The sequence below is a fragment of the Trachemys scripta genome, chromosome 5 (genome assembly GCF_013100865.1).
Source record: "Trachemys scripta elegans isolate TJP31775 chromosome 5, CAS_Tse_1.0, whole genome shotgun sequence".
Lineage (NCBI taxonomy): Eukaryota > Metazoa > Chordata > Testudines > Emydidae > Trachemys > Trachemys scripta.
Window position 1 is genome coordinate 70,766,952 of NC_048302.1, and position 26,575 is coordinate 70,793,526.

Consider the following 26,575-nt stretch of genomic DNA (forward strand, 5'->3'; position numbering starts at 1 on the left):
AGCCGCCATTCAGATTTTCACAGTTTAAAGACGTCAAAAAAATCTTTCTCTGGTCTCAAAGCCTGGCGCTACCTGAAAAAATGGGTCTGGTTCGTGCAGAATGCAGCACCGTTTCCATGGATTTAACAGGTTCTGTCCCTGGGGGAAAAGATGCTGATTCCTTGGGCTTATCTTCACTGCAAAGTTAACTTGTGTTATAGCTAGATTGCTCCAGTTATCTTGATCCTGTCTGCACACAAAGTCCCCTCACTCATGTGCAACAGTGTCAAAGCGAGCACAATTTATTAGCTACTAACATGACCATGACTCTGTAATGGGGACGTAGGCTAGTGCTGCAACACAATGCTCAAGAGCCACTAGTCCTCTGATGCCTTCCCACAATTCCTCCTATGTCCCTTGAACAGTCATCTTTTCTTGCCAAATACCTATTCCCTGCTTCCAGACCCAAGTCACCTAGCACTTCAAATAGTCTAGTTTAGCTTTTGAGCCCCACCTTTACGCATGGCTTCCACCACCAACAATTGCAGTCCTCCAGCTCTGGTTCAGAGCTATTTTTTGTAACACTTGCATTTTTCTAATGCTTTGCAGTACTCAACTCTCAGAGGAGAGGAAAAAAGAGAATTAAAAGGGAGACATTAAAATCTGTGTGTTCCATTCAAAACAAAGAAATAATTAATGCATCCCCAGGCAGCCCTAGCTTTTATACCAGCAAGTCATAGGCAGGTTTTCACTGTTTTCCTCTAGTCAATAAAATGGCAAAAATAAGCACTACAATATGGCATAGCAGAAATTACCCTTAGAATAATGGCACCTAGATGTCTTGTATAAACTTTTGAACTTTTTTTGGATTCCAAAGGGATGGGTTAGAATAAAGTTCTCCATGGGTAAATATACCATTTAAACAACATGCGGTCTGCTTCAGCAAAAGTTAATGTGTTTTTTAAGTTTATATCCGAAACAATGCTAAAATCTGGTAACTGAAGAAAGATGAGAAATGGTGTGTGCATTTAAGACTAAAAGAAAATGCATTGGGTGGAAAACAGCTCTTGTTTTTATTCACTATCTTTAAAAATATTATATTTGTATAATGTCTTTTATAAAGAGGCATCATAAACAAGGACAGCCTACATGGTATATGTAGTCTAGTAATGTCAAAACAATCTGTAACAAAGGCACAGGATAAGTAAAATACAATATCATTCATATATTTTATGCAGGCATCTTCTTTAGATACTGTAATCTGTAGAGCTGCCAGAACCTTTACCTACTGCCAGAGCCTTTTACTGTGGTGAGGGAAAGGATCTGTCTGTCGGGAGACAGCAGAACACTACAATGTTAAAAATTGCAGTGTAGACATGGGAGGCACATCTTGGGTATGTAGACAGCCTCTGTAGGGTACATATCCTAGGCTGCATCTTCACTACCCGCCTAAATCGGCGGGTAGAAATCAATCTCTCGGGAATCGAATTATCGCGTCTCGTCGGGACGCGCCAATCGATCCTCGAATTGACGCTTGTACTCCACCAGCGCAGGTAGGAATAAGCGCCGTCGACGGCGGAGCCGCAGAGGTCGATTTGCCGCCGTCCCCACAGCGGGGTAAGTTGGCTCGGATACGTCGAATTCAGCTACGCTATTCGCATAGCTGAATTTGCGTATCTTAAATCGACCCCCTCAACCCCCGTAGTGAGGATGTAGCCCTAGTGTTCATGTGTATCTTTACTTGCCTAAGTAGTGCCTCACCATCTACATTGCTATTTATACCTGTGCTGTGTGTACTCTACACAGTATTGAAGTGTAGACATGATGGTTGGGGACAGGGCCGGCTCCAGGCACCAGCTTGGCAAGCAGGTGCTTGGGGCGGCCACTCCGGAGAGGGGTGGCAGGTCCAGCTATTCGGCGGCAATTCGGCAGACGGTCCCTCACTCCCGCTCGAAGCGAAGGACCTTCTGCCGAATTGCCATCGCAGATGGCAATCGCGGCTTTTTTTTTTTTTTTTTTTTTTTGGGCTGCTTGGGGCGACCAAAACCCTGGAGCCGGCCCTGGTTGGGGAGGAGGGGCGTGTGTGTTTTTTGCAAATATAGTTATATTGGTACAAGCCCAAGTATGGACACAGTTATATGGGTACAAAGTGTCTTATAACAGTACATCTTATTCCCCTTCCCATATTGAAATAGCTATACCAGTATAAACACCTTTAAATCAATACAGCTGTGTCCACACTAGGGGATTATGCTGTACCAGTATATTTAAAGTGGTTCAACTTTCCAGTGCAAACAAGGTCTTACATCTTGTGTAGTTATACAGCTCTGTGCAAAGTTTGCATAAAATGTTACTAAATCAGAATGGTAGCATGACACTAACTGCCTTCATTCATCACAGATGTAAATGACTACACAAGGTGCAAGAAAGTACTTGCACCTCTGATGTGATTTGAATTCTCTTGGTTGCAGTAGACAATATCGGGTTTGATCCAGTGTTTACCGAAGGCAATGGGAGTCTTTCTATTAATTTCCCGGGGATTGGATCAGACCTATGGTAGCTATAAAATGGTATTGAACCTGGGACCACTACTTTACATCACAAACTGGGAGGAAGAATATGAGGTAGCCATAGAACTGCCACCTCTGAGGTACAAAATAGGGGCCATTCTGAGCTAGGAAAGGGGAGTATAGAAGGGGGCAGTGGTGTGGGAGACAGGAGGTGGCTCCAGGAGGCAGAGCAGGGCCCAGCTGAGCAGAAGCAGCCACCCCATGGTGAGGAGCAGGGCACTGTGAAGCTGCTGACATGAGCGCTTTTTGCTCTCTTCATCAGCTTATTAGTCAGGTAGGAAGCAGTGGCTGCTTAATGGCTCCTGATAGAAAGCTAAGGAGCAGCCAGGACGGAGGTGAGCAGCAGCAGCACCACAGAGGAGGAAAAGGAAGAAGAGATCCCACTAGCAGGTGCTCGAGAGGTGACTCTACTGACAAAAAACAGGACTTTTAATGTCCTGGAAAGACTTCTAGATTTCTTGGAACAGCTACCTCAAAAAAGGGACAACCCTGTGAAAACCTAGGCAGGTGGCAACCCTGGGCATTTTGTGCTAGGTCAGTTCTTCCATTCAGAAGTACTTTCTTTCCGAGAACAAAATGGACCAAACCATTCCTAAAAAGCAGTGTGGTTTGGCTTTGGCTAGCGATTATTATTTTGTCTTTCAAAGCCAGCACTACTTTTCTTTATGCAGAAAAAATACAACTTCTGCTCCACTTATTTTCACAGGCTTAAAAATATCTGATGCTTTTAATACATAGCATATGACAAATAAGGTAAACATTACAAACCTCATGCTTAGACCTTCAGAAAGTTAATTGACCTAGACAGTCTTTGTAGCAGTGAAGTTGAACCGTTTCCCTTTAGGTATGTATGTACTGACATTAGAGGCAGATTCAACCAACAACATGCTACTATTTTGTAAGCAGTAGGGATTTTATTTTTTGTTAGGCTAAATATTTTGCCATTGGTATTCTAATAGGTGTACTTCTTGCCAACAGTTTCCGATCTGGGCAGATTCTTAATGAACTGAGAAACTGCCAACTTTTTTAGTGAGATACCAGCAGTTAATAGCTATGTGATTCAAAAATAGTGGTGGTGGTGGTAGTGTTTTTTTCTTTTTTGTTTTGGTTTGTTTTTTCCCCCCATTGAAGATGCTGGCACAGTGCGTGTCTTAGCACGGAAGGTCACATCAGCCTAAGACATGATGCACGTTAGAAAGCAGACCACAATACTGAAAACTAAAGCACAGCCACTATATTATTTGAACAAGAGACTTGCATTCTGACTGCACACAATCAAAATATTGCTGCAGTGGACACAAGCAGAGAAAATTGTGTGCGTAGCCCCTACACTAACAATCAGAACTGTTGTCAGGTAGGCTTTTGCTGTGACAGTATTTGGCAGCTTGCTGAACTCCATAGCCAGCTGAGCTGGTAACTTTGGAATTAAATTACTTTTTTTTGTTTTTATTTTTACTATCATCCAATTTGGCAGTTGATTACATATGGCAGTTGCATTTTCGTACTGGACACTGTATTTCTGTATAAAATCCACCTGACTGGGAAGAATCTGGACTCTTCTAGCCATTTGAAACAAAAGTGTGGGCATGTCTTACTGTACATACATCCACATTGTCATTCAAGCAGCAGCTTCCTTCCTAATTACAGAGGAACTGGGAGCATAGCTGCAGTGCATCTCTCAGCTTTTTTATCAGGCACCCCCACTTTCATTCCTTTGTAACTTGCTCATCACAAATTGGCTTTTGACTAAAACTTGCATAAAGGTTATGACTTTGGAAATGTGAGGGTGACCCAGGAGGCCATCCCCCAAACTATGTTGATTTTATGATGCCAGTGTATGTACCCTGAATGTGCAGCCCTGTAACAGGGTGCTGGCCAGGAGATCCTGGCCAGGTCCCTGTTGGCCTGTTCCAATTAAGGGGAATTAGTTGGGACTGGCAGGGGAGACCGCGCCCTGATTACTTCAGCATTCAGCACCTGCGGACCTGATTAGCCAGCCGGCTGTATAAAGCTGGCAGGGAGGAAGCCGTGGGGGGAGGGGGGAGGACACACAGGAAGGGGAGGAGTGTGTGGCTCTAGATCCCTGTTAGCTGGGGAAGCTAGCAGTCCCCCAGGGTGTTGGCCTGAATACAGTGTATAAAGTGTATATAGCAGGTGGTGGGAACTGGCACAAGAATAAAAGAGCACTGGTGCATACACTTTGAGTGGTCTCCAACTGAGTTTTGTGGAGGAGCCAGGAGGGCTCCGTTACAAGCCCATTGAAGGCAATGGCAAAACTTCCATGGATTTCATTGGACCAGGATTTAGCCCTAAAAGCTAAATTCTTCCATCAAAGCTCCAGTGTACATCTCCAAAAAGCAGTTTGTCCAATGAAATTTAAAATCTCATCTCTAACATATATATGGTGATCCTTAGGGATCATTCTATACTCCTAACATTGTTTATGCAGGCTTCCCAACTCTTCTGTGCTAAGATAAATGGATCTGCTAAATATAATAGTGGTTTGACACACAAGAGTGCTGGGAAGAGACTGCTCTTTATTCCCTGGCACCCATCACATGACATTGATTAGTGTTAAAAAATGTTCCTACCCCTGGCAGGCATTAGTAACCATCGATACCAGTGGCTACTGTTACAATTAATTTTTTATCCTATCCAATAAATTACGATATCAACTCAAAACAACCACTTAGCAATCACAAACTAATAGAACCAATAAATTAAACATATAGAGATATATAGGAGGAAGGACAGGGTAGCTGTTCAGAGCAGGTACTCTTTGCTATATATTTGTACAGCACCTAGCACAACGGGGCCTTCAGCCATGATTGAGGAGGTGAAAGGGGTGTTACTAGAAGCTATTGGAATACAAATAAGTTATAATAAATAATAATACATTATCTGCATGTCCTGACAGCTGAGAGGATTATTCTGCTCCTTAATGGACATCTGTCAATAGCTATGATCTCTGAACTGCTGACTGCCACCTGTGAAACTCCATGTCTGTGTGGCCCTAGAACTACATATTGCCCTCAGTGTAGTTCTTTCTGAAGTGGCCTGATCAGCTGCTGAAGTAGATCTGCCACCTTCAAACAGGTTGTTTGCTCCTGGAATTTTTTACTGGATGGGATGAGAGTGTTATTTTTCAGATCATAAGAGAGAAGAATGGTTCAGTGGTTAGGTTATTAGCTTATGACTTAGGAGATCTTAGTGTGAGTCCACTACAGACTTCCTTGGGCAGGTCATTTAGCCTCTCTGTGCCTCAGTTCCCCATCTATAAAATAGGCATATTAAGACTTCCATACCTCACAGGTGTGTTATGAGGCTAAATACATTAAAGATTGTGAGACACTCAGATACTATTGGGGCGGTGAGGCATCTATATAGAGAGATAATTTCATTTGCATTCTGGATGTTCACAAGGAAAGGAAACCAGTAACTTCCTTGACTTTGTGTTGATGTCTTTGGTTCCTCTTGTGGGACTGACCTTCAGATTGGTTATGACATACGACCTTGGAGTGGATGGCATAGCTGAGAGTCTGGCAGATTGCCAGTCACCTTCTCTTTGAATTGCATCTAGAATTACTCTTGCAAGCTATTGTAAGGTTAGTGTCTTGTCTGAACTTGACACATTTTATTTTAGAAATAGAGTCATATTTACTTCACAACCCTTTTCCTGAAGCTCCTTGCTTTCACTATTTATACGTTCTCTTGAAAGCATGTCAGCTCACAGAAACTCCTTACCGGGCCTGTATTTCACATTTAACAAATGCTTTTTGCAATTTTATGATCATTTTCTGAAGTTTAGGCAGTGCTTTTGGACAATGATTTCTATAATATGGCTTCCGCTGCTTTATAGTCTGTGTCTTCTATGACTGATCTCTGCCCATAAACATATTCATAAAGCCTCTCACAACCAGGAACAATTGCCAATATTTCTTTTTCTATCTGAGCATAGTTCTGTTGTGTTTTAGTCCATGCTTGGGTATTCACAGGGTATACTGCATAAAGACAGCCTCCAGACCATGAGACTAAGGGCCAGATTTTCTGGTTTAGTTAAGCTGTGGTTGGCAGCAGACCAAAGACAGTCAACAATAACTTTAAAACCTTTTTGTGTTCTCCTAATCCTGTGGTGCTATGAAGATCATAAGATTTGTGTAATGAAAAATGGAAAAACTGACACACCCATAGGGAAAAACTGGCACACCCATGTCACACCCATATTCCCTCCCCCTGTAATGTGACCCTACCTCCTGTGGGAGTGCAGAACAATGTTTCTGTATAACCCAATAAATTTTCACCAAAAATAAGTGACTAAGAGACAGATGCATGTGTTGAACTTTACACCTCAGATTAACACAGCATTAATTAATCAAGGCCAAACCTTCTGCTGGTGTGACTTCACTGACTTTTCTAGAGTTACCCCCCACAAACAATTTGGGCCTCAGAGTCCAGGGGAACTGGATGGTAACACTTCTAGGTCACGTTATGTTTCACGGCATATACACAGAGAAGTTAGATAAAAACATAAAATACTCTTGTTGGAAGGTTGAAATGTAACACTACTTGACTTCTTAGAAGTCAGAATAAAACACAAGCCTCCCAAAACAGAAACAGACAAATCAGGCTACTCCTGAAATCATAGAAGCACAACTCACCCCACCTTATGCGAGGCCAGCTGTGTGCTGACCAATTGCTGCTAGGCTCAGATCAGATGCTTCCCTACAGAGCCCCTTGGCCTATAAGCAGGACCAGGAAAAATCCCTGAAATTTTTAGAGAGTCTACAATTTTGTCGCAGTTTTCAATACACCACCAATAAGTAGTTCATATCCCTCCCAAAACAGTACTTATAAAACTTGCTCACAGCTACTTGATGGCCTGTCTCAGATGACTAGAGCTGTGCAAACATTTTCTTTGGTTTCAATATATGGGAGTTGACATTCTCCAAATATCACTTTCACTTTGGGTTTTGGATTTTTAACACAAAAACTCAAAGGATATCTCAAATGAAATCACCAATTTCTACATTTGTCAACCTGCTGCCTCCCACAAGTATTGCATTAATTTACAAAGTACCACACTCCTCTTATACACAGCAGCATATTTATAGAATGGGTTACTTAGACCGTCATAAACACATTTAAATTGGAGAAGTCCAGAGGAAAATTCTTAAGGACCCGAATTTCCTTCTAAAAGAAAAAAAATCGGTAAGAGAACAGGTTACTTACTACCTTAGGGTGAACCATTTGAATCAGTCAATATCCTATTGATTTAAATGACTTGCTTTCAAAATCATTAAAAAAGAAATCCCATTGAAAAAATTCCAGTGAAGAAAATTAAGCTTACCATCAGTTTAAGAGAAAAGATGAGCTATTTTTTCCCCTTAAAATACTTTTCAAGGGACACAAGAATTTTGGCCCAGAATATGATGGTCAGCAAGTCCTGTGGTTCTTAAGGGCCATAGGATAATATCACAACCTCATTACAGATCTCTCGCTTTTAGTGGTGTTTATCTTTATAAGAGCCTAGGAGCGGTTTCTGCACCAAATTCCAGCTGTGCAGGTAAAATGCCATTCTTAAAAAATTACAGATTTACAGATCTTCATCTCATTCGTGTTTGTGCTGTAGAAGCTCCCAAAGGAGAAGTGGTGTGAGCCAATGTCAGCCTGAACCCCCACTAAGGCATAGATAGCCTCCAAACCAGATTGTTTAGCAAGTTTTATAGTTGCAAATTAATGCCAGTATTGGCCGGAGTGAGCGTATATTCCAGAGTCTACACAACATGTTGTCACTAGAGGTTGCTTATCAGTCTGTGCTTTGTAAATCTCCTAGCCTTCCATATTTCCTAAAAGTCATCATTTCTTCCATTATCTACAAACATGATGTAGATCTAACCTATTCTCTGGCTATATTATCATTTTATTTCTACAATGCTGAACTCTGAACTGATAACATATATCTGATTTACATCTTGCTTACCTCAGTCATGTGCTGGAGGGGATAAGCAGGAGCCGCTTGCTAAAATTCCACTAACAAATTGAATACGCTTCCCGGGTCTCCGAGCTCTGGTCTAGTGTAGGTAGTCTCTTGGTCTAGCCAATGCCGTTATCAAGTGTCTTGATGTTTTTGATCTTTTGGCCTTGAGATGAAAACCTTGTCTTTGCTTCTGGGACCTTAAAGTGAAAAAATTCTCTACCATAAGGCTCAAGCTCGTTTGTGCAGGAGGCAGTGCCTTTTTGGAAGCCAGTCCAAGACTGTGGAATGAACTCCCATAGGAATTAAAGATCATCACAAACCACACCATCTTCCCACTTCAGCTACAAGGTATACTACTTAAGTTTGCTCAATCCAATATCAGAACATATTTGGCTAAAATTAATTAAATTAAAATAATACCAAAAAGCCCAACAACAAAAATAAACAAAACCAGACCAAACCCTACACAGCATATTGGACTGAGTTAGTAGGAGCAGATCAAGGGAAGTGATTATTCCCCTTTATTCAACACTGGTCAGGCCACATCTGGAGTATTGCATCCAGTTTTGGGCCCCCCACTACAGAAAGGATGTGGACAAATTGGAGAGAGTCCAACGGAGGGCAACGAAAATGATTAGGGAACTGAGGCACATGACTTACGAAGAGAGGCTGAGGGAACTGGACTTAGTTAGTCTGCAGAAGAGAAGAGTGGCGTGGGGGGGTTCGATAGCAGCCTTCAACAACCTGAAGGGGGATTCCAAAGAATATGGCACTAGACTGTTCCAGTGGTGGCAGATGACAGAACAAGGAGCAATGGTCTCAAGTTGCAGTGGGGAAGGTCTAGGTTGGATACTAGGAAAAACTATTTCACGAGGAGCGTGGTGAAGCACTGGAATGGGTTACACAGGGAGGTGGAATTTCCATCCTTAGAGGTTTTTAAGACCTGGCTTGACAAAGCCCTGGCTGGGATGATTTCGGTGGGGTTGGTCCTGCTTTGAGTAGAGGTTGGACTAGATGACCTCCTGTGGTCTCTTCCAAACCTGATCTTCTATGATTTTATGACTGCACATATAGTTTTCTTGGGAAAAGGTAGAGAGATGGAATGAACCACATGTGACAGATGGTAGTCACGTTGCTTAACACAATACTAGAAGGCATTCACATACTAAGATGATGAGGGCAATATAAGAAAAGAACATGAAAGAATAGAATAGAAGAAAGTGTTGGCGTGAACTTACATTGAGTTCATTTCTATATACCACATATAGATGACTTCTTCCTGTATGCAGAGGTGGTGTAGCTGTGTTGGTTCCAGGATATTAGAAAGACATGGTGGGTAAGGTAATATCTTTTATTGGACCAACATCTGTTAGTGAGAGAGATGAATTTCCCACCTTGTCTCTCCTGATGATGATTTATAAACAAAGTTAGAGATGTCCAGGCCAGAAATGACTAGTAAACATACTGTATTTCTGAACAACAAATATTTTACTGTTGGGGCATACAAATTCCTTCTAAAGTCAGGTATTTTTAAAATACTTCTCAAATCTTGTACACAGAAATCAAACCCTGTATTACATATTGATGGGGTGCAATATAATTTTATAGGTGAGTAGATGGATTATGAAGATAGAGCCTATCAATTAGATAGCTAATGTGTATATACTGGTCTGTCTCATCTTACTCTGGGGTTACGTTCTGCAGTCAGTGTGTAAAGCGAAAACCGCGTATAGTCAAAATTACATTGAGTGTAATGGCAGGCGGAATCACCTGCACTACAGGAACAGTATTTAAATTATTGTTTTTCTCTTTTTTTTTTTTTTTTTGCCGACTGCGTAAAGCTGAATTTGCGCATGTTAAATGCGCGTAAGATGCGACAGACCTGTAATATACACACATACAGTCAGTATATTATTCAAGGAGAAAGTATAAACATTTCCAGCAAAGTACAAAGCTTAATACTGCCAAGTAGTGTTGCCTGCTCTCTTACCTATGACTGAGATAAACCATGTGGTTATTTGTTTAAATGCATATTAGTGTTTCTTTTGTGATTGGCACTTTATAGACAGATATGAAGACAAGGTCCCTGTCCCAGTAGCTTACAATCTAGTTACATAACCTATCAAACAAGATGAGAGAGTGGCAAGGGGACCAACTAATGCAATGTGGTTGATGGGTGTGGTAAAATAATCTAATTGTTAGTGCAACAGTGTTCTTCATTTATGTGTATGTGCCTCCTGCAAAGAATGTTTTCAGTGGGTTAAGGGGTTTGGGGGAGTGTGAGCTATAGTTAGATTCCAATCCATAGTCCTTCATTATTTCACTCTACAAGCATGTGTATCCAGCAGCTACAGTAAATGGAAATGGGAAGGGAAAGCTCTCACCACATGAGTGAAGAAGTGGGAGCTGTAGAGAAACACTCTTTATCCAACCAGGAGATCTCTCCTTCTGCTTTTAGCATTAGCAGGAGAGCTGTGCCCGCTTTACTCTTCTTTTCTTTAACGCCTGAAGCTATCCCCAGGACCAAGGTTTTATCTCAGGCTACAGAAAAGAAAGCTTATGAAAATCTTTTATTAAAAATATCTGGAGAATATCAGTTGGATATCAATGTGATAGGTGTCTTAGAAATAAAATGGACGGATAGACAAGATCACCTTCTGATGTATCCGTAGACACAGTGGGTATGTCTATACTGCACACTAAACCCAGACTGTGACTCAGATTTGAGCCCAAGTCCCCCTTCCATTCACACACAAATTAGTCTGATTCAGATCAACAAGCTAAGGAGTGGGTCAGAGCCCATATCCTGCTGTGACTCAGTGACTTTTGCAGTGTGAAGACAGCCACAGGTCAAGCCACTGATCCGAGCCAGAAGGTCTCCATAGCATGGTATGGCTGCTTTCGCATGGCTGTGAGACCTAGGTCCACCAATTGTAAACCCAGGTTTACAATGCAGCGTGGACACTCAAGCACAGGCCTAATGTGCAGTGTAAGCATCCCCGCGATGTGTTTTCCTTTCATATAAGGTGAGATTTCTGAGGATATAGTTATAGTGGCTGTAAGATAACTGCACATTTCAGATGCATTGTGATGCAAGAGTCAAAGACCAGGTGCCTCAAGCACCTGTGAAATGCCAATTATCATGAAAGCCCCCCACATTCACTGGAGAGTGTTATTTCATTTACAAAATGCTACCATTATCTTTTTTGAGATCAGTATCTTTGGTGTTTTTTCATCGTCTAATTGTTGTAACTGTTACTTCCAATGTTGGCAAGGCATTGTTTGTTTTTAGTTCCCAAAGTTAATTAGCCACCGATAGAGCTAGCAAATAATGAGCAAAGCACATCGCCCACCTTTCTCTTGGCTCCACACAGCAGACAATTTAGCTGATTTTGCAGACCAGCTCAAGACTTTTTTGTGCAAGTGCAAATAGCAATTTTGTTTTCCTGTGAGTACAAACACATGGAGATGTGCAGTGAATTAGGGGCTGAAGGGTCAGTGACAAACCTGCAACAGAGGGAGAGAGCAGAAGACTCAGAAGATTTTAACAGTGGCCTACATCCTTCCACTTGAACCATTTAGAATATATAAAAAGCCATTTAGTAGCTTTACAGGGTACCCAAAGAAAAGATTAAAAAAGCTGGAAAGCAGGACAAAACTTAGGCAATGTGATTTTTTTGGGGGAGAGGAGGGGGGTATTAAGTGATGCAGAATTCTGTGATGATTATCTCTCAGATAACAGATTTCAGTGGCAGAGCTGCTTGAAGTGAATTTGAGTATGTTTTACATGACTTTTTAAAGCAAATTCACGGGAGAAAGAACAGTCTTTTGTCTTCAAGAGCTTGTTCACACAGGAAAGTTTTATCAGTTATACTGGTATCGTTACACCAATATAGTTATACCACTATAATCCCCCATAAGAATGCTCTAATTCCAATATAAAAGTGTCCTTTTTTTGGTTTCACTTAAACCCCTTCTTAAGCCACAAGCTGAACCAAAAAAAGCCTTCTTGTACCAGAATAAGAGCATCCTTATGGGGGGTTATACCGGGTTATCTGCACTGTCTTAAATTCACACCTTAGCTTATACCTTTAGAACTTTCCCATGTAGACAAACCCTGAGTTTGACACATAGGGATAATAATATTAAGCTACCACACGGGAGGCTAAATTAACGTTTGTAAAGTGATTTGAGATTCCCAATTGAAGGTGCTATAAATGCAATATATTATTGTTACAATAGCTGTTTTTATATTAATCCCAATATTAACATTTTCCTAGATTAATGGACCATTGTGATCATCTTGATGGCATTGGGTAACATTTTCAAAATCACCTAAGTCATTTCAAAACCTACCTCCCATTTGCAGTCAACATCAGGCTCCTAAGTGAATTATGCGCTTCTGAAAATTTTACCCATTTCCCCTAATGGCACAGAGACCAGAAACTTGTTAACAGTATGGTGCTGAGGACAGTGGGTGTCATATATCCTATAATGCTGTGATTCCTTCATTAATCACAATTCTGTAAATGAATAGAATATTGATCACACATTTAAGAAATTTGATGGCATAAGGTCCAGTTTTTTCAAAACTACTTTTCTTTCCCCTATTTAACTTGGCACTATTTGAAGTTCATTAATATTTTTCTGAATATGAAAGTTTCTTTAAAAATTCCAAGGTAAAGCTGGGATACTTGACTAGTATATAAGAATGGCTGTGCCCGGTAAAATGATTGATTGTCTTCAATTGTAGACAAATGTCATCTGTCTCATCTAATGATTATTATTATTATTAGATAATTATTTTTGAGAAATCTAATCTCTTAGTTAAATAATATGTACAAATGTTGGAATATGGCAAAGACCACCAAAAAACAGCTTTCTGGAGAAATTGCTGGACTTATATCTCCATCTACTGGTAAAAGGAATAATGTCTCAATTCAAATGCTACTTTTAAAAAATCAAAGCACAGTGCAAGAAAAGATTTTAAGTGCAAATCATCTCTAGATAGGTTATTCAGTGGGACTTTATTCAGACTGATTAAGCCAATGACCTTAAATTCATTGATCTATACTGACTAGTCATGGCTTAATATAGAAAAAGGTATAAATATTCTAATCCAAAAAAGTGGAAGTTTCTATTTAGAGTCAGCCTGGGAATCTTGTCAGCAGCAATGCACTGACATGTCAGAGAACCAGATAGAGGAGGTCTCAAAAGGCTTCTTTCTATATTGGTCAGTGGAACTTAGCAACGTCACAAAGGTGACATAATTAAGATAATACTTAATCATGCCATGAGTGCAGGGGCAGGGCCGGCTCCAGGGTTTTGGCCGCCCCAAGCAAACAAAAAAAACAAAACAAAACAAAAAAGTCGCGATCTGCGGTGGCAATTCGGCGGGAGGTCCTTCACTCTGAGCGGGAGTGAGGGACCGTCCGCTGAATTGCTGCCGAACAGCTGGACGTGCCGCCCCTCTCCGAAGTGGCCGCCCCAAGCACCTGCTTGGTAAGCTGGTGCCTGGAGCCGGCCCTGTGCAGGGGACTGGACTAGATAACCTCTTGAGGTCCCTTCCAGTCCTACGATTCTATGATAATTAGGTTCCAGGAGAATGATAAAAAACAACTGCTCTAACAAAATGTCCAACCAGATAATCCATAGAATCGTACTGATGTTGGTTTCCAGTGGGGACAAAAGGAAGGTAGGTAGGCAAGATATCCTGATTGCTCCTTAGCAATTACATTTATTACATATCACTGTAGTGCTGTGTGTATCAATATGCTACCCATGATAGTGGGCTATACTTGCTGAAATGTAAGTGCAGTATATACAGTGTGAGTCAAGATATTCAGCACCATGCCTTTGAAATGTTGTTGTAGAAGATTAAAAATAACATTTCTTCTGCTATGATTGTGTCCATTTCCATTCAGCAAACATTGATTTTTTTTCCCTTCTGTTTCTAATGAAGCTTGAAATTAACACAGCTTTTTGTTTGCTTCCTTGTTTACAACAACATTGATAATATTAGCACCGCTGTGGGAAGAGCATTTGTCTAGCTACTGGATGGGAGCTCAAACTATTTTTAGGTAGATCCGATCTAACCAAATGTTTTGTTTTCTTAACTATTTGAAACTTTCTGAAGTATCTAACGTTTAATTTCAATGCCTTGCAGCACTACATTTAGAAGGATATTTAGAATTCAGAGCATATTCTCCATACACATTTTTAAGAAAGAGCAAACTTTTAACCTAAACTAGTTGATCGTTCCCATTTAACCTCATGAAGTTTAAGGTCAGAAAGGACCACCGTGATCATCCTAGTCTTATGTCCTGCACATTGCTGGCCACAGAACCTCAGCCTCTCCTGAAACAGACCCCTAGCCTCTGGCTGCGTTACTGAAGTCCTGAAATCATGGTTTAAAGACTTCATGTTACAGAGAATCCACCGTTTAGTAGAGATGTTGTATCATTAAGAAATGTAAGTAAACAAATCCTAAAAATGTGCTTTGTAAATATAACATGGTGGTCATTTTGATGACAGTGAATACACTGCAGTGAAAATATCTTGCAACTGGAAAAACGTTAGGGAGAGTGGTACTGGTGAAAGTGATTTTGATATTGAAGCCATGCTATGAGATTTCTGACCTCATTGTCAATTTGATATATGTTTAAGTAAATAAAGTAAATTTTAAGTAAACTTTAGTGTTATCTAGAAGGTCAAAATCCATTTGTATTAAATAGTGAATTAATCTCCCTCAGTCTATTATTTGTATTATCTTCAAGCATTGATTTCTTGTAATGTGCCAGATAGATAATTGATTTATTTATACTTCTGACTTAAAGTAGAGGATAAGAGAGAGAGAGAGAGAGAGGGCTTTGGGGCATCTTTTATCTGTTTTTCCAACATGGATAATTAATCCTAATAACATATTCTTTTAGAGATACTCTTGTTGGGACAGAGAAAGAAAGAGTGAATCTGTGATTGTGAACAGCTGTGACAGCTCATCACTGTGAGGAAGCAATATTCGTGACTGACAGTTTGGCAGACTGGTTGGCCAAAAGAGAACATCAGGGGAATTTCATGACCACTTTCCTTTCTGCACATTTGATTTTTCCATATGCTTAAATTATTCAGTGTTGCTGCTGCTGCTAAATCAAAGAGTCTCTAGGGATGGTAATTAGCCAAACAACAGTTAAAATCAGGAAGAAAGAAATGTCCCAATTATCTATTAATTATTTTGGTGAATACTTGGAACTGTTGTTTAAATTGCCAGTGGAGGAAACTGTAAGGCAGGATTAGAAAACTCTAGTGATAAGTCATTGAAGTTCATGACAAAATTCCCATTGACTTCAGTTGAACAAAGATTTCACCCCAACAGATGTAAGAACAGAGAGGCACAGACTAAACTAGCATTTGTGTCTCACATCTCATTCTTGAAGGTATTTCAAAAGCTTCTCACTTCTGTGGATCGGCTAAATTCTTCAGGTTTCAGAGTAACAGCCGTGTTAGTCTGTATCCGCAAAAAGAACAGGAGTACTTGTGGCACCTTAGAGACTAACAAATTTATTAGAGCATAAGCTTTCGTGGACTACAGCCCACTTCTTCGGATGCATATAGAATGGAACATATATTGAGGAGATATATATACACACATACAGAGAGCATAAACAGGTGGGAGTTGTCTTACCAACTCTGAGAGGCCAATTAATTAAGAGAAAAAAAACTTTTGAAGTGATAATCAAGCTAGCCGAGTACAGACAGTTTGTCTACAGCCAAGCTCTAAGATATAACCGTATTTGCTCCAATCCCTTGGATAGAGACAAGCACCTACAAGATCTCTATCAAGCATTCTTAAAACTACAATACCCACCTGCTGAAGTGAAAAAACAGATTGACAGAGCCAGACGAGTACCCAGAAGTCACCTCCTACAAGACAGGCCCAACAAAGAAAATAACAGAACACCACTAGCTGTCACCTTCAGCCCCCAACTAAAACCTCTCCAGCGCATCATCAGAGATCTACAACCTATCCTGAAAGATGATCCTTTACTCTCACAGATCTTGGGAGACAGACCTGTCCTCGCTTACAGACAACCCCCAACCTAAAGCAAATACTCACCAGCAACCACACATCACTGAACAAAACCACTAACCCAGGAACCTATCCTTGTAACAAACCCCGATGCCAACTCTGTCCACATATCTATTCAAGTGACATCATCATAGGACCTAATCACATCAGCCATACCATCAGGGGCTCGTTCACCTGCACGTCTACCAATGTGATATATGCCATCATGTGCCAGCAATGCCCCTCTGCCATGTACATTGGCCAAACCGGACAGTCTCTACGCAAAAGAATTAATGGACACAAATCTGACATCAGGAATCAAAATACTCAAAAACCAGTGGGAGAACACTTTAACCTGTCTGGTCATTCAGTGACAGACCTGCGGGTGGCTATATTACAACAGAAAAACTTCAAAAACAGACTCCAAAGAGAGACTGGTGAGCTAGAATTGATATGCAAACTAGACACGATCAACTCCGGTTTGAATAAGGACTGGGAATGGCTGAGCCATTACAAACATTGACTCTATCTCCCCTTGTAAGTACTCTCACACTTATTTTCAAACTGTCTGTACTCGGCTAGCTTGATTATCACTTCAAATGTTTTTGTTTTTGTTTTTTTTTTCTCTTAATTAATTGGCCTCTCAGAGTTGGTAAGACAACTCCCACCTGTTTATGCTCTCTGTATGTGTGTATATATATCTCCTCAATATATGTTCCATTCTATATGCATCCGAAGAAGTGGGCTGTAGTCCACGAAAGCTTATGCTCTAATAAATTTGTTAGTCTCTAAGGTGCCACAAGTACTCCTGTTCTTCTTTTTGCTAAATTCTTCAGTTATTTTTTCTACCTATCATTGTTGCTTGGAATTGGAGCTGAATATCCTCAGTCTTTTCCTATGAGGGATGAATTAAGGATTCTGTGTCCTGGTGCCTGGTTGATCTTTGTTGGTACAATAGCTGCAACCAGTTGAGTAGGAGTGGGGAGCAGAAGAGAGAGGTGCCTCCGTGTGCTCCTGGTCGTCTTCAACTTTTTTTTTTTTAACATGGTTATACTCCAAGTTTATACACTTTCAGGTGTAAGTATGATTGCATCAATAGGACTGAGATTTTGGAATTGGAAATTGATCCAGAGTTGGGCTAATTGCATGTGCAGGCCCTTTAATACTTGTGGGGGAGTTCTTCGGAGCTAGCTCTAGTCTGTTCCAGATTTGCTCCTGAAAAGTACCATTGGGACAGGGAATGTGGTCATTGGGGGAGAAGTGGTCTTAGGGAGTGGTCTGGATTTTTAAAGAAGATACCATTCCACTTTTAGTGTCCAGGGTCTGAGCTCTGTGAAGTGAGTGGGCTGGAACTTCCTTCTTCCCTCAGTAGTGAGGGACAAGGCCAACTCAGAGTAGTTTACAGTTGGTCTCTTTCCGACATCCAGGAGACAATAGGTTTTCTGAGAAATACAGTCTTTCTTCATGGTCATATTGTAGCCCTAGCCTTTTGCAAGACATGTTGGAAGGTCAGGGAATATATAAAATCTTCCTCCTCCACACCTGAGAGAGACCTGGAAGGAAGCAGAGTTTGCTGATGGTCTCTCCTAAAACATAGCAAGTAAACAGTCTTTCTTTGATTATTCTGTAATACTTTTGTTTTTGTAATGGTTTTGTGGATGATAGCTATGATGAGCATCTGAGCCAAACTCTGAGAGAACGTGGACATGCTTTGCTGCAATTTTTCCTCTAGATTGAAATAAATCCCTAAGCAAGGAAATGTTCTTTTGTTTATTAATTCCATGGGCATGTCTTTTTGTTTGTTTGTTTGACTTCTCATAAGGAACTCTTAAGTGTGGTCTTATTTCAAACTTTTTCTTTACTTCTCCTACATTAGTGAATGTATTCCTATTCCTTTGGAAGTAGGGAAATAATATTATTTGTATTTTGGGTGTGAAACTGAGGCACAGAGTAAGTAACTTGCCCAGTGTGACTCAGCAAGTGTGTGGCAGAGCTAGTAATGGAGCCCATAAGCCCCAGCCCAATGCTATAACCACCAGGGTTGGCGCAACCCATTAGGCGACCTAGGCAGTTGCCTAGGGCACTACAATTTGGGGGTCAGCGACCGCGGCGGGACCTTCTGCTGCCCCTGTGGGGGGCGGCATTTCAGGGCGGGACCTTCTGCCGCCTAGGGCGGCAGAAAAGCTGGCGGCGCTCCTGATAACCACAAAAACATCCTCCCTTTCTGGCTACTGGATTTGGGCAGTTATGGCTTCTGCTGTATCTCCCAACATCACCTCTGGGGCCTGCAGGAAGGAAATTTCTCCCTTCAGATAAGGAGTTGAAAGTACTACAGCCATTCATGTTGTGATTATCTGGTGATGCTAGTTCCATAAACACTGGGCCTTCAACATACTATCTTTCTGCGGTTTGCTGCCATTTGTGTTTGTTAGGCATGCCACCATGATATTTGTTATGAAGCATCTCAGATAAAACTTCATAATGCATAATACAATAGTATGCTAAATTCTAATGCACGTGAAATCACATGGCGGAAGTCAACTTCCACTCCCATTTAAAACCCCACCTCCCAGGCCTCCTTGCCCCAATCTTTTCTAGCAATGATATTTCTAGAGTATATCTTCTTAACTCATTTTGTTAATTAATCAGTGCACTACAGTAAGTTGCCTCTTTGGCATACAAAATATTAAGCATCACCCAAAATATTTTCCATCAGTTAGTTGTAAATAGATAAATAATATAAAAAATTTCCCAAACATTTGGATTAAACTTTTAAAGGGAAAATACTCCAACCTCCTCTTTTGTGTTCACTTTTAGTGATGTCCAAGTAGTTTAATTTTATTGCCCAAATATTTATGGAAGTCATATTTCAATGTGCTTGCATGGGCATTCCCAGAAAACACATTTTAAATGTATGCATGTCAATATTCACACTGGAATGCATGCATGCTCGGTGGCACTGGAACATTTTTAATAGTGGAGATGCTGAAAGCCATCCCCCTTACTCCTGTCCATGCCCTCTTCCCCCGAATTGGGGCCAGGAGCAGGGCCCTGTCTCCGAGAGGGGGGACCCAGACCGGGGTAAGGAGGCCGAGGCTGGGGCCACAGCTGGGGGCGGGCTCAGGACCAGCAGCCACGACTCCAGGCGCGGGGTTGGCAGCCAGAACCCCAGGTGTGGGACCAGCGGCTGGGACACCATGTAAAATCTGGGGGTGCTGCAGCACCCCCTGCACCCCTTCTTCTCATGCCTATGTGCATGCTCATCCAGTCAGGGAGCAGAAATAGTGCTGTACCATGTGACTTATTTGACCAATGACAAGCCACACAACTCACATTTTTAATATGCCTTATTAGTCCATAGAGACAAATTTTAAAATAATATTAATTGAATAATTTGAAATAACAAAGACACTCAGATATACTTGGTTTGACAAACAAATTAAACATTATGAATTGCACACATTGTTCTTTTTATATGTTACATTCTTTGGCACTCATCTTGCAATTCGCCACCTTTGAGCACATTGCTGCGCCGGTGCAGGACTACTTTGAAGTTAGTGGAGCTCTCCAGTGCACCCTCATGCAGTGAATTGTAGGATCCTGGCTCTTTGTTAATATTGGGCTAATATAATTCATGGTTATAGCACCTCTGTCCCATAGTGGTCAGTTCAGAATATGTAAACTCTACAGATAGTTTACATTCTTCATTTTAGAGTGTGGTGGTCTCTTGGAAGAAGTGTGTGGTGGGGATGGAGTGAGGTTTGTTTTCAATGATTGTGTGGGAGGAGTGCATAAAGTGATCTTACAACACACCCCTGTAAGAGTTTTGAGGGAACCTGATGTTCCACAGCTACCTCAGGTAATGTGGAGTTTACTACTGACATAGTGATTGTAAACTCTATGGCAGCCCCGCAAAATCAACAATCTCTGCATTAACTTCTATGGAAACTGTAAACGCATAAGGGGATGCTCCAAATTTCTTCAGTTCTGTAGGGAGTAAGGCAGCAGTGGGGTGTCTAACATACAACTTGTGCTTCTTGGAAATGGTCCTATAGTCTAGAAACTACTCTCTGGACCCAGCCCTAGAAATGCTTCAGCCTTCCTATTGGCAATGGGTTACGGTGAAGGATACTTAATCCAGAAGGCTCCTCAGTAAGGGAAAGAGGCATCTGCTACATTATCCTGAATAAATATTTTTTTCTCTTTGTGGGGCAGGGGAAGAGAAGAGAGGAGGAACTAGCAATATAAAACTTTGATGGATAATGTCCCAAAAATATTTTTGGTGAGGGTTTGACTGAATAGGGACTGATCAAAAGATACATGCATACCAACATATCAAATGTTAAGTACCAGTCCTGTCCTTGTGTGTAGTATTTTGAAAATTTACACAGGAAGTTTGATTTATTTAATATTGTGATCCATTCACGCTGGGCTTCAGTTTATTGTTCTTATTGCCTTTTCCTGAATCAAGAACAGTCTTCAGCAATTTGTTAAACTCTTTAACATGATCAAGGAATATAATTTAGTAGATGATATGTGGAGGAAGAATCTTCCTGAATCATTTAATCACTCAAGTATGTGTCTCCTAGGGGGAAAAACCCAGCATAGCAATTACACCTTCTGTGTTGCAGTCAGCCTACCAAGATGGCCATAATTTGAAACATTTTATTTTAAAATGTTATTTTTAAAGATTAAGAATTAAAATACTGTTCTAGAATATTAAGCAAAATGTTTTCAAGCCTAATGTGTGGGAAATTACATTCAAGTAATCCTTTGAATTGGCAAATCTAGCTGTGATCTTCCTGAAAATATATTATTTTTCTGTCCAAAAAGTGCTACAATGGAGTGAATAATTACTTTTTATTTAGCAAAATATATTACATTAGAAAGATATTACATTAATCTCCACCTAGAGTATGCATTGTTTATGCTGCATCAATGAACCATTTTTCTGTACTTTCAAAGCTAAAGACAAGCTATTCATACAGAAAAGAGAGGTGTGGGGAAATGAAATAAATTGACACTGCTACTTCCTAAGAAACACCAGCTTCTCGTTCACATACATTATTTGTCAAGCACATGATTCATACTCATTACTGCATTATTTGTCTTTTGTCTGAATACGCACATACACACACGTATGTGAATACATCAACATAGTGTGGTGAACTTCAGTCTGAAGAGCTTTGGAGAGCCTATTAAATTATCATTATTGGTTTATTTGTGTAATGTTAATTGTGGGGATGCCAGTGTTCATGGCAGCAAGAGATTGTAGGTGTTGCATTTATATATCCTGGAGTAATGTACAGTTTATTGTTTGTGCACATAACAAATAATAATTCTCATGCGCTCACACAAGCTACAGACCTACTGCTGCAGCATATCAGCTTTTTACTATTGTAAAAGTGGATCTCTAGTGGCATTTATCTTGTGCTTGCAGTGTTCCTGAAGTTAGGGCAGCCAAAATAGGATGGCAGTTTTCACTGTTCCTTCATTATTATTCAATAATTGCTTCAGAAGAAGTTTCTACTGTAGATATCAGTGTGTTCTGCATTTACTATAATCTTATCCTACAGCATTCTCTCTGCAACTGAACCTAAACAGAAGGTGCTCCCTTTGGTTCATTGCTTTCTAATCTATTAAGTCTGGCAGGAAGTGAAATCAAGTCTCAAGGTGAATTTCTCAATAGTGGAAAAGGGAGAGAGAGGTTATTTCATATTTTTTTTCTACATGGGGAGTTGGACTGTGTCAAGTTGTCACCTTGGGAAATGCAGGTATGTGAACCATTCTCAGACTAAGAGGAGGGTATCTAAAGGGTATAAGTACAGAAAGGATGATGTACAAGGGAAGCGAATTACTAGTACAGAGCATGCTGTGTCAGATTTGCCTGAAGTTGTTGTCTGTGTTCTGGGAACAGAACAGAGACAAAATGCTGACCTCTGCTAGACTCTTCCTTTTTCTAAGGAAATGCACTCAGGCTCTCTTTCTCTCTTATTCATTGCCAAGCAATTGTATCTTACTGCCAATGGAGGTCTTGCCCTCCAGGAATAGGTACATCCATAAGTGACTGAATGGCCTTGTCAAGAGTCCACTTCAGTTGACCGCAAAAGACAACTTCGTTTTGACTGTATAGCTTTTCTGCCTCCAATAAGAGAGAACACCTCATCACTGAAACAGCAAACACCATTATGAATGGGGTTGTTTAATGATACACAGGATTTTTTTTTGTTTCTTCTTTAGTTTATTTTTTTTTCTGCTTTCTCCCAACACTAGTTGTTAATGGAATAGCATCTTCTGTAATTGCAGCGGTACTATGAGGTTGCCTTGTAAATTACAGCTCTGAGGGGAAAAAACTAGCTAGTGAACATGTTCAGGGGGTTGGAGGTTTTTTTTTTTCGGGGGGGGGGGATATCTTATTTGATTTATTTAATTATAAGAGCTTTTTCTTTATAACTTCACAACCCTAGAAAAGATTTTAAAGGGATGCTGTCAAAGCTTATCACAACATTTGTCTTTTGTTTTTCACGTTTCAATTGGTTTCATTGCATTTAGTTTTGTGTGTGTGTGATTTTTTTTAAATCCTCCATTGATTTTGTTTTCTTGAATATATATATATGTATGTGTGTGTGTGCGTGCATATAGATGATTGAATATTGAAATAAATGTTTTGCAAATATGTTAATGAATAAATTACTTAAATTCAATCTGCTGCTATTTGTGGGGTCATCCCATTTGTTCTTTACAGTATATAGACACCCACCAAGTATTCTTGAAAATGTCTGCTAATTCCAAAAATGGCATGAATTTGTACCTGACATGCATTTTTTAGCATTCAACATTCTGTGCTCTCTTTCTTAATAAGCTTCAGGGAGCAAAATCATAACCATGTGATCCAACAAATCTTAACTAGTGAGCGATGTGTAAAACATTTGCAAACAAGGAAGCTGAAAATTTAAAAACAATCAGCCAGTATTTACAAATCAATACTAGAGCTGGTCAAAAATAAAAATGTATTTTGTGAAAAAATATAAATAGGATTTAAATAAATAAATAAATGTATAGGATTTAATTTTAATGTGTTCAAATTTACCATTTTCAGTTTTTCCCAAAAATGGTTATTGACATTTTTCACTTACTGAAAACCTCTTACAGCTCTTGCTCTCCTTCTTTCTCCTGTTGCAATCCTTCCGCCGCCCCCTCAGCCAGGTCTTGAGATTCCTGAGTGGGGCAACTTAATATGTTGTTTGCTGCACTCACTTCCTGCAGTATTGCCCAATCAAGGAAGAGAGAGACTAAGGCTTGGTCTACACTACCCGCCCCAATTCGAACTAAGGTACGCAACTTCAGCTACGTGAATAACGTAGCTGAAGTCGAAGTACCTTAGTTCGAACTTACCTTGGTCCACACGCGGCAGGCAGGCTCCCCCGTCGACTCCGCGGTACTCCTCTCGCCGAGCTGGAGTACCGCAGTCGACGGCAAGCACTTCCGGGTTCGACTTATCGCGTCCAGACTAGACGCGATAAGTCGAACCCAGAACTTCGATTTCCAGCCGTCGAACTAGCTGGTAAGTGTAGCCAAGGCCTAAGTCTTTCAGCCAGCTGCCTCCTGTCCAGACAAAGAAAGATAGATGTCTCCAGTGGCAGGCAAAAATATGCAAACTTTAGCAGCTAATCAAAAAAGCAAGAGGTGTCTGCGGCCCTCAGAAGTATAGGGAAAAGTGCAGAAAGGTAGAACTCCCCTCCCAAAATCCAGAAGTTAAAAAGATCTACTTGCACCACTGCCATTCCATAGGTGTTTGGGAATGGAACTTAACAAGGGTAGAATGAGCTCCTGGAACTTAATGTTCCCCTTAGAGAGGAAGTCCTTTAGGGTCCTGAAGAAGGCTTTTGCCCTTCTGGAAGATAGTTTTTCCTCAGCTAATAGCCCCTAACTCCAACACCTTCTGACCCATGCAGTTGTCACTATAGAACCTACTACACTTTGACCAATAGGAACACTAAGGATGTGGTGCTGAAAAGTAAAAATGGTGATGGTGTGAGTGCCTGGAGGATTAAATTGAGGTTCCATGATCATTGGGTCGGATAGCCTGAGCAGTTTGACTGCCTAGAAGAGCTATGAAGCCAATCTGTACTTCCTGCATTTATGCTGTGTGATGGCTTGGTACCAAACTTCAACTGTGAAGTAACTGAGGCTCAGATTGAAGCCTTGCATGAAGTCTAAGCATTAGAAAGAGCTGGAGTTACATTCAGACTTGGTTTAAGTGTGTGCAGCTTTAATTGATCCCTGGACTTTACAAGAGCTATTACTACTATCTTTGCACCAGTATCAGAAAGATTTCCTTACGGTGCCCTGTTAGAAACACCTACCATATTTGGGGTTATCTATAAAATAACATTCTTAACTGCTGTCTCTGAGTATCCCTCCCTTACGGAGCCCTACCTTTCAACAACTGTGCACTCAAATTGAGGGCCACTCAGTTATAATGTAGGATTTGACCTTGATGGAGGAGACCTGGTGTATAGCCTATAGTGCACTGGTGACTGTAAAGCCAGTTCTAACAGTGATGGAAACTGGAGTTTCCTTGGCCAATTTGTTACGACACAATCATTTTCTCTTCTTGTTCTTTTTGTATCTCCTAATAGTTATAGAACCTGTAAGCCCGTTTTAAAAGACCTATTATCATCCAGTCCATTTCCCTGCCAATGCTTGATTGCTTTGTACAGGATGTTTGTCAGTGCTTTTTTTAAAGTCTAGTTTTAAATGTCTTTTTTTAAAGTCTACGTTTAAAAGTAATGGGGCTTTCACTAATGGATTAGTTGGAAATGAATCAGGATAACAGGTTGCCCACAATTTTCCCTGCTCTTCAAACATTTGCTAAAAGAAATCTATATTTATTTTAGCTATATATTATTTGTCTAGCTAAATCATAAAAAAAGATCATTATATTTTCTGCAAATACTACTGAATTTATATAGCATTCTAGCATTGCATTGTGCTCCTACACAGGAACACACATGGAGCTTTGAGGTTTAATAAGCTATAATAATTTTGTAGTATGGTTTCTTAATTATTGTTTACGGTTCCCAACATTCCTTGCAGAGATTTCACTATGGATGTGCTGTAGATATTCCACTACATATAGGGCAGTTATGATATAGCATATAGGTGCTATTCTTGTCATTTCTTAGACTGACATGCTTAATTTCAGTTCATTTTCATAGTAGCCTGTGCCAGAGCTATCCAGCATGCCAGAAAATTATTGCAGACTCCTCTTCATCATTATCTGGTCTTCAGGGGCCAGATCCATAGTATAACCCTGCTTATTTTACTTTGCTACATTAGATTCTACCATCTGAAAAGACACTTAGACCAACACACTTGACTTAACTATGTAGATGCAATTGCAATATGTGTGTGTGTGTGTGTGTACACACTAGAGAGAGGGAGAGAGCATGTGTGTCTGTGTGTACCACACACACCATCTGAAGGTCTAGTCCCAACTTCCCAAGATCTTTTGGTTTGGAATCAGAATCACTATATTCTGAATTTTAGATCTATAGTAGTCACTGTCACAGTGTCCTAGCAATTAAAGTTTGTAAGCAGCGATGTAGTAAACTGCTAGTTTTCCATAAGTCTCCCAGGGCTTCCCAAAATGGTTTTGGGGACCTCTGTCAATTGCTATGGGTTCCCCCCTCAGAATCCAAGCAGTTCCGAGATGAAGGATTATTACCTTAAACCAGTATTTATAGATCTTGCCCACAGCAAACAAGCTGACAGGTATCTCCACCCAAGTGGGTTTTAATGAGTAACAGCAGCCAATTGAGCTGTGAATGTCCAGTGTTGAACACGAAACAAACCTTGCTTTGAAATTAACATTCTACTTCATATGCATACACAAGTAATCCAGTTAGTGATTTTATATATATATAATAATAATACATCCATATATATATATATATATATATATATAATGTAATGTAGGGT

The 26,575-nt window shown here is 40.4% G+C and overlaps 1 protein-coding gene across 1 annotated transcript in view; it reads left to right on the plus strand.

Annotated features, from left to right (window-relative positions):
- Positions 1-26,575, plus strand: part of GALNTL6 (polypeptide N-acetylgalactosaminyltransferase like 6) — a 948,842-nt gene that overhangs the window by 828,922 nt on the left and 93,345 nt on the right.